This window comes from Haemaphysalis longicornis, unplaced genomic scaffold (genome assembly GCF_048455015.1).
Source record: "Haemaphysalis longicornis isolate Haplotype H1 unplaced genomic scaffold, Haemaphysalis longicornis Haplotype H1 scaffold_2, whole genome shotgun sequence".
NCBI lineage: Eukaryota > Metazoa > Arthropoda > Arachnida > Ixodida > Ixodidae > Haemaphysalis > Haemaphysalis longicornis.
The window spans coordinates 196060920-196068920 of NW_027526295.1; the positions used below are offsets into that span (position 1 = coordinate 196060920).

At 48.7% G+C, this 8001-nt stretch overlaps 1 non-coding gene across 1 annotated transcript; it reads right to left on the bottom strand.

Annotated features, from left to right (window-relative positions):
- Positions 1–1296: 1296 nt before the first annotated feature.
- Trnat-ggu (transfer RNA threonine (anticodon GGU)) lies at positions 1297–1369 on the bottom strand. Its single transcript has one exon. It is a non-coding gene; the product is annotated as a tRNA-Thr (tRNA).
- Between the last annotated feature and the right edge of the window lie 6632 nt (positions 1370–8001).

Below are 8001 nucleotides of genomic sequence, written 5' to 3' on the forward strand. Positions count from 1 at the left end.
AAAACCCTGCTTGTTCTTTAGGTTGACTGAAATCTAAGGTGGCAGAAATTCTGTTAGAAATTACCTTGGTTAGTACCTTGTAAACGACGAAAAGGAAGCTGATCGGCCTGTTATTTTTCAAGTCCTTCATCTCCCCTGTCTTAAGGATTAGGATGATGTTCGCGTTCTTCCAAGGTCGCGAACATTATATATATATATATATATATATATATATATATATATATATATATATATATATATATATATATATATATATATATATATATATATATATATATATATAGAAAAACAAATGAAGAATTTTGATAGACAGGAAGAAAGTGGAGAAAAATGCCCGCCAGGTGGGATCCTAACCCACGACCTCCAGAATACCGGTCTGGTGCGATGACCACTACGCTACCGGCGGGGCTGTTTCCCCACCACTTTCTCGGGTATTTATGTTCAGGTATTAGATGCGACGCTGAGATCATCTCTTGTCGGCGGCCCTGTCCTTCCTGCGTGCGTACGTTGTTGTTGTCCGCCCCGCTGCGCCCCTCCTCCTCTCACCGTGATAGCGCGCCCTCTCCCCCAACATCTGTGGCACGCGCAGTGGGGCGCGCTCTCACTCCGCCGGTGGGCGGCGCGGCGCAAGTGCGCTGTGCGCATGTGCAGCGCCCTCTCTCTCCGCGGTATCGTCTCCTTAGGGCGCGCTGCGCATGTAAGCGGAGTGCCGCGCTCCGGCCGGTCTCTCAGTCGACGGTCGTCCGCGCTACGCTTGCTCTCTCTCTCTATGTCTCTCTCTCTCTCTCTCTCTCTCTCTCTCTCTCTCTCTCTCTCTCTCTCTCTCTCTCTCTAATTACCCGACGAGTGCTCACGCAATTCGAGTAATCGACCCAACGGAAACGCACAATGGAACCCCCTTCAGCGTCGCATCACACCAGGGTTCCCGCGAGGGGAGTGTGACGTAATTTGTTTTGGTTCCTGTACTTGGGGGTGGTAGCCAGCGCCACTCGGACTACTCGGGTTGAAGGGGACCTTCTTTTTAACCCCCGGGCTGTCACTCGAGTGTCTACGACATGCCGAGAGGGGTCGACCAGCGTTCAACCCTCTTAAGCTACTTTTGGCACCAAGACTGCCAGAACAGAGGCCCTCGCTATGCATGTAGCGAATCAGAAATGGGAAATGAGGGGCTCGGTGAATTAAGACAGAATAAGGGTTTGCAGTCAAGAAAACCTCGGAACGTAAAGGGGGGAATGTGGTAGGTCATAGAAATAGATGAAGAATTTTTTGAGTCAGAAAGAAAGTGGTAAAAAAATACCCGCCGGGTGGGATCCGAACCCACGACCTCCAGAATACCGGTCTGGTGCGATGACCACTACGCTACCGGCGGGGCTGTTTCCCTACCACTTTCTCGGGTATTTATGTTGGGATATTTTTGTTTCCTGCACTCGGGGGTGGTAGCCAGCGCCACTCGGACTACTCGGGGTGAAGAAGACCTTCTTCTTAACCCCCGGTCCGTGACTCGAGTGTCTACGACATGCCGAGAGTGGTCTACCAGCGTTTAACCCTCTTAAGCTACCTTTGGCCCCAAGACTGCCAGAACCGTCGTGGGTTCAGATCCCACCCGGCGGTTATTTTTTCACCCCTTTCTTTCTTTCAAATTTTTTATCTGTTTCAATGACCTACCACATCCTCCCCTTTGCTTTCCGAGGTTTTCTTGACTGCCAACCCTTATATCTGTGTTATTTCTACGAGCCCCTCATTTCCTATTCTGATTCGCTACATGCATAGCGAGGGCCTCTGTTCTGGCAGTCTTGGTGCCATAGGGAGCTTAAGAGGGTTCAACGCTGGTCGACCACTCTCGGCATGTCGTAGACACTCGAGTGACAGCCCGGGGGTTAAAAAGAAGGTCCCTTTCACCCCGAGTAGTCCGAGTGGCGCTGGCTACCACCCCCAAGTACAGGAACCAAAACAAATTACGCCCACCTCCCCTCGCGACAACCCTGGTGTGATGCGACGCTGAAGGGGGTTCTATTGTGCGTTTCCCTTGGGTCGATTACTCGAACTGCGTGAGCAATCGTCCGGTAATGAGAGAGAGAAAGAGAGAGCAAGCGTAGCGCGGACGACCGTCGACTGAGAGACCGGCCGGAGCGCGGCACTTTGCTTACATGCGCAGAGCGCCCGAAGGAGACGAGACCGCGGAGAGAGAGGGCGCTGCACATGCGCACAGCGCGCTTGCGCCGCGCCGCCCACCGGCGGAGTGAGAGAGCGCGCCCCACTGCGCGTGCCACAGATGTTTGGGGAGAGGGCGCGCTATCACGGTGAGAGGAGGAGGGGCGCAGCGGGGCGGACAACAACAACGGACGCACGCAGGAAGGACAGGGCCGCCGACAAGAGATGCTCTCAGCGTCACATCTAATACCTGAACATACATACCCGAGAAAGTGGTGGGGAAACAGCCCCGCCGGTAGCGTAGTGCTCATCGCACCAGACCGGTATTCTGGAGGTCGTGGGTTCGGATCCCACCCGGCGGGAATTTTAAATGCAGAGCATTTCAGTAACTCACGATATCACCCGCGCTGACGTCCATCGTAGTGCGCACCGTCGTTGTCCGCACCCCTCCCCCTACGGTGGGAATCAGCTTGAATACAACGAACACAAAAGAAAGAGGGAGTAACACGACACACTGCAGCAGTGTGTCGTGTTACTCCCTCTTTCTTTTGTGTTCGTTGTATTCAAGCTGATTCCCACCGAAGATGTACCAACTAGCACAGACCAGAGCCATCCCCCTACACTATATATAAAAAAATACTATCCGGCGCCTGGTTTCGATCCCTCGACCCTGCGGGCGGAACGCAATGTACATGGTGCTCTACCCACTGCGCCACAAAGCCGACAGAGAATGGGAGGCTACGAACGCGCCTTATATCCTTGACTCATTCAAACTACGTCAAGAAGCTGCTGATACAACGCATTCACTACCACCAACTCCCCAAACACTAAACGTTAACGCAATACACCCACCCCCTATGCGACGCATTTACTCGAGTCCCCCTCGCGGGGAGATGGGCCCATTTTTTTCAGCCCTTTCTTTCTGACAAAAAATTCATCTATTTCTATGACCTACCACATTCTCCCCTTTACTTTCCGAGGTTTTCTTGACTGCCAACCCTTATTCTGTCTTAATTCACCGAGCCCCTCATTTCCCATTTCTGATTCGCTACATGCATAGCGAGGGCCTCTGTTCTGAGAGTCTATATATATATATATATATATATATATATAGCAGGTAAGGAGTTCCGGACTACCGTAGCAATAGGTCAAATCTTGGGTGCAGACACTTGGAGAACACTGAACAAGGGTTTTATTGTTCCCAACAGTTTCGAAAGGTGGACCTTTCTTCTTCGGGGTTATCTTAGAATAGACAGAAAAACGCTTATACGCACTTTGCCTCCGAGGGCTTCCCTTCCTCCTCACCCTCGCCAATGAGAACTCTCGGGGAGAGCAAAAGAGTGGGAGAGTAACAATAATATGTCGTCGTACCTATACTACAGAAGGTGGGAAAAAGGAAGAAAAGAGGAAGGGAGAGAGGAAAGTTGTGAATGGGAAGGAGGCACAGTTGCGGCATTGATAGCAGAAAACAGATGCATAAAGTTCAACCAATGTGCGTCTACAGAAAAAAGCGGCGTGCTTCGTCTGGGTGCGGAGAGAGAGAGAGAGGGATATACATAACATTTGGAGAGCCGAAGCTCGAAAGCCTGAACGAAAAGGCTCTGAATGGCAGAGAAGCATGCCAACCTCAGGCTACTGGTTATTAATGGTAAAAAGAACGAAAGAAAGCATTTGTTTATGGCGGTTTGATACCGTCGTTATATAGAGACAAGTGCCACATGGCCCGCAGGTGGCCGAAGGAAGCTTTTCGGGAAACGAAACATTCGTGGACAGCCTTGAAAGAAAGGGTCAGTGAGTCCCCAGTGCGCGGAGGCTCGTACGGGTCCGTCTGAGTGAAATGGTCCGGAAAGTTTGCGTAGAAACCGATTTACGCCTCGTAAAGAACCACAGGCGGAGTAGGATTTATTACCTCATTGCCGCCGGAGTGGCAGTTGCGGACGGTCCCGCCCCCCGTCCCCTCCCCCCCCCCTGTCCCCCTCATCTCACAAATGACTGCACAACGCGGGCGGAGGATGGTTTCTGCGAACTTAAAAGAGAGAAAAGGAAAAGAAAAAGAAAAAAAGGAAAGAAAAAAACTATTGCATGATTATTCGTTTGGCCCTCCCTCAAAACATCTCAGGGTGGTTACGTCAGTTTCGAAAGCAACTCAATCTCCCTGTGGTCTCATTTATTCTTTCGGCAAACGTCCGAAATTTATGTATAAAGAATGATTCCCTTTGTGCCCGCTTGTATGTGGTGCGGAAGCCGGACTGAATTAAGACGGCCTGTATTTTTGCAAACGAGTGACCCGGGAGTCGGAGATGCCTGGACAGCGAAAGGTCGGGGAGGCCCTTCACGTGTGACTTGTGATTGCTAAACCTTTTGCGGAAAGATGTTTTTGTTTGGCCAATATATTCCTCCTCACAGACAAGGCAACGGAGTTTGTAGATTCTATTAGGGGTGTCACAGTTGATGTTGTCTTTGATTTCATATTTAAAGGTTGACCTGGTGGCCTGGGCAACATTAGTGGTCTCCAATGTGGGGACAAAGTTTACAGCGCGGCTTGCTGCATGGCCACAGCCTAGAGTTCGCTCAGGTAGTTCTGTTTTTGCCCTGAATAAAAGGTCCTTCAAGTTTTTGGCCCGTCTGTACACAGCACGAGGGGGCCGCTGAAGAACAGCCGGAAAGCGCTCACTCTGCCTTATAATACTAAAATGTCATCTCAAGATGTTGTTTACTTAAGAAGTTTTGGACGAGTACGTAAGGACTAAGTTAGTCTCATGGTGGGTTTCTTTTGGGGTTTCAGTCAGAATGTCTTCTCTTTGTAAATTGCGTGCTCGGCTAATCGCATCGTCAATAATTTCTTCTGGATTTTGTTGACCAATCAGGGAGGTCTCTAGCTCCTCAGTATGTTTGTCGAAATCGTCCCGTCCAGAGCATATCCTGCGGTACCGGTGTGCGTGTGAGTAAGGTATACTTGTTTTACAATGGCGGGGATGGCTGCTGTAGAAGTGAATATATCGTTGGCGGTCAGTGGGCTTCCTGTACAATGTTGTTGAGACTCTCCCTTGGTCCAATATGAGCGTGACATCCAAAATATTTATGGTTTCAGTTGATATCTGATAGGGCAGTTTGATTGACGGATGCAGAGAGTTGATTTCTGAGATAAATTCCCTGAGGCTTGCCTCATCATTATTCCAAATGAAGAAGATGTGATCGAGGAATCGTTTTTAAATGATAGGTTTTGGACAGCATTTTGCAATGAACTCTGTTTCTAATGACGCCATAAAGATATTGGCGTATGTAGGAGCCTTTTTGGTACCCATGGCTGTGCCGTTAATTTGGAGGTAGTGGCTAATGTCGAATTCGAAGTGATTGTACTCAAGGACGAGGTGGAGGAGGGTTTTCAGTGTTCCAGGGGTTACGTCCAAACAGGAATTAGAGTAACAGTAGCATGAGACTGCGGCAAGGATGCCATCAGAGTGAGGAATGTTAGTGTGCAGGGACGTAACATTCATGGTGACGAGAAAACTGCCGGTTGGGCCCTCGAGGCCTGAAACCTCGCGGAGAAAGTGGCCTGTATCCTTTACGTATGAGGGGAAAGTCTGGGGGATGTCTTTAATTAGGTGGTCAATGAAACTGGATATTTTTTCCGTTGCCGTTCCATTGCTGCATACAATGAGGCGGCCAGGATTTCTTTCTTTATGTATTTTAGGTAGGAGATAGAAACGTCCTGGCTTAGAATTTTGGGGTAGCATCGCTTCATACATCGGATCGGTTATTTTCCCATCACGCAGCAAGGACTTAAGTGTATCCACAATTTCAGCTTCAAATCACAATGTTCGGTCGTCTGTGAGCTTGCGGTACAATGTCTCGTCAGCTAGCTGTCGCTGTCCCTCGTTTAGATAGTCAGTCTTGTTCATAATTACCACAGCCCCGCTTTTGTCTGCAGGTTTTATTACAATGGCAGTATCCTCACTCAGGCACTTCAGTGCTTCACGCTCGTCCCTAGCGAGGTTGCCGCGGATGGGCAACCGTTTTTCGAACTCTCTGATTATATCTTTTTGCATGGCCGAAATGTATAGATCCAAGTGCTTATGCCGTTGCTCGTTAGGTGTCCACATTTTGTCTGAAGGGGCAGGAAGTAGTTTTTTGCTTTCAGTGAAACGCCCATGAAAGTATTCCCGAAGGCGCAGGTTTCTCGCAAAGTTGTCCAGGTCCTGATATAGTTCGAATTCATTAACGTTTCCCGATGAAGGACAGAAGTTTAGGCCCTTTGACAGTAATTTGATTTTCGCTGGAGAGAGCTCCCTACTTGAGATGTTCACAACGTTAGAGCGCGAGTGTTTGCGCTCAGCTGGAGAGGGCTGTTTATTTGGGAGGGTCAAAACGTTGAAGCACTTAAGGCTGTTTTTTGAGTCGCAGAGAGTCTCTAGTCTTTATATATATAGAGTCGCAAAGACTCTCTCTCTCTCTCTCTCTCTATATATATATATATATATATATATATATATATATATATATATATATATATATATATATATATATATATATATATATATATATATATATATATATATATATATATATATATATATATATATATATATACATATGGCGGAGCACTTCCGCAACGCTCTCTCGTTCAGGGCGCTCGGCTGGCAGCGGAGACCCTTTAAACCCCGGGCACCGAACAACTCAACACCAGGTGCAACGCCAGCACAGCGGGAATGTCAGCGGGCTCCCCCTTCTCCGGAGGTCTCTCCCACCACAGCTGCGACCCCGAAGACTTCGCCACGCCGGCCCAACGGGACACGCCAGACCCCCCCTGAGACGACTGACGCGGGTGTTCGCAACGACTGACTCCGCCCAAGTAACGGTACGGCCCGAACGACACGACCCTGGTCGCGCGCCTTCCTCTCTCTTCGCAAAAGCATAGATAAGCGAGTGCGCTACAACTTGCACAGTACTACTTTAAAATCATTTGCAACAGCACGTAAAATAGCTAAAGGACTGCGGCTAAGGCTGACGCCGGCAATGACCGATCTTAATGCAGATGAAATGGCGCGGTGGAACAATATTCTTGAGGATGCATCCTTGCAGCTAATGCAGGTAATAATAGGACACGGAGAAAGAAAGACATTAGAATTAGAGAAGTTGGTAACTTCCCTTCGGAGCAGCCCGGAGATATTCGAAATGTAAAGAATGGAACTCAAGAGATACGAATCCCAAAAAGAAGGAGGTGTAATGAACCAAAAATTTAAAAAGATGCGGAGAGACAATATCCCCATTCCAGATCACTCCTTTGGGGAGCAGGGAGTGGGACGCTCAGAAAGCCAAACCAGAACTGAGAATTCTTCCATTCCGGATAATCCAACTGCTGTACCCTTGGGTGAGGAGAAAAGCGTATGTCCTGTGAGTCAAACCCCATCTGAAAGTTCAGTGCATCCAGAATCCAACGTTGTCCACCTATCGGACCGCTCATAGAATCTGAACTTAAACTGCTGTCAAAAGGTCTCACATTCTGTCCCTCTACGGGTAAATTTAATGAATTTCAGCTGTACCAGGACTTAGACAATTTTGCGAGGAACTTACGCCTTCGTGAATACTTCTACGACCGGGAAACGAACCCAGACGAAAAAATCCCGGGGCACCGCGCGATGGTCGGGACAAACATCTCGATATGTACATTTCGGCCGTTCAAAAAGACGTGTTGAATGCATTAAAGAAAACAAACCCTGTCCGCAACAACCTATCAACGGATGAGCGGAAGGCCCTTTTCTCCCTCCGCCAACGGGATGACATTGTTATAAAGCCGGCGGACAAGGGCGGAGCAATAGTCGTAATTAACAAAACCGACTACATTAGGGA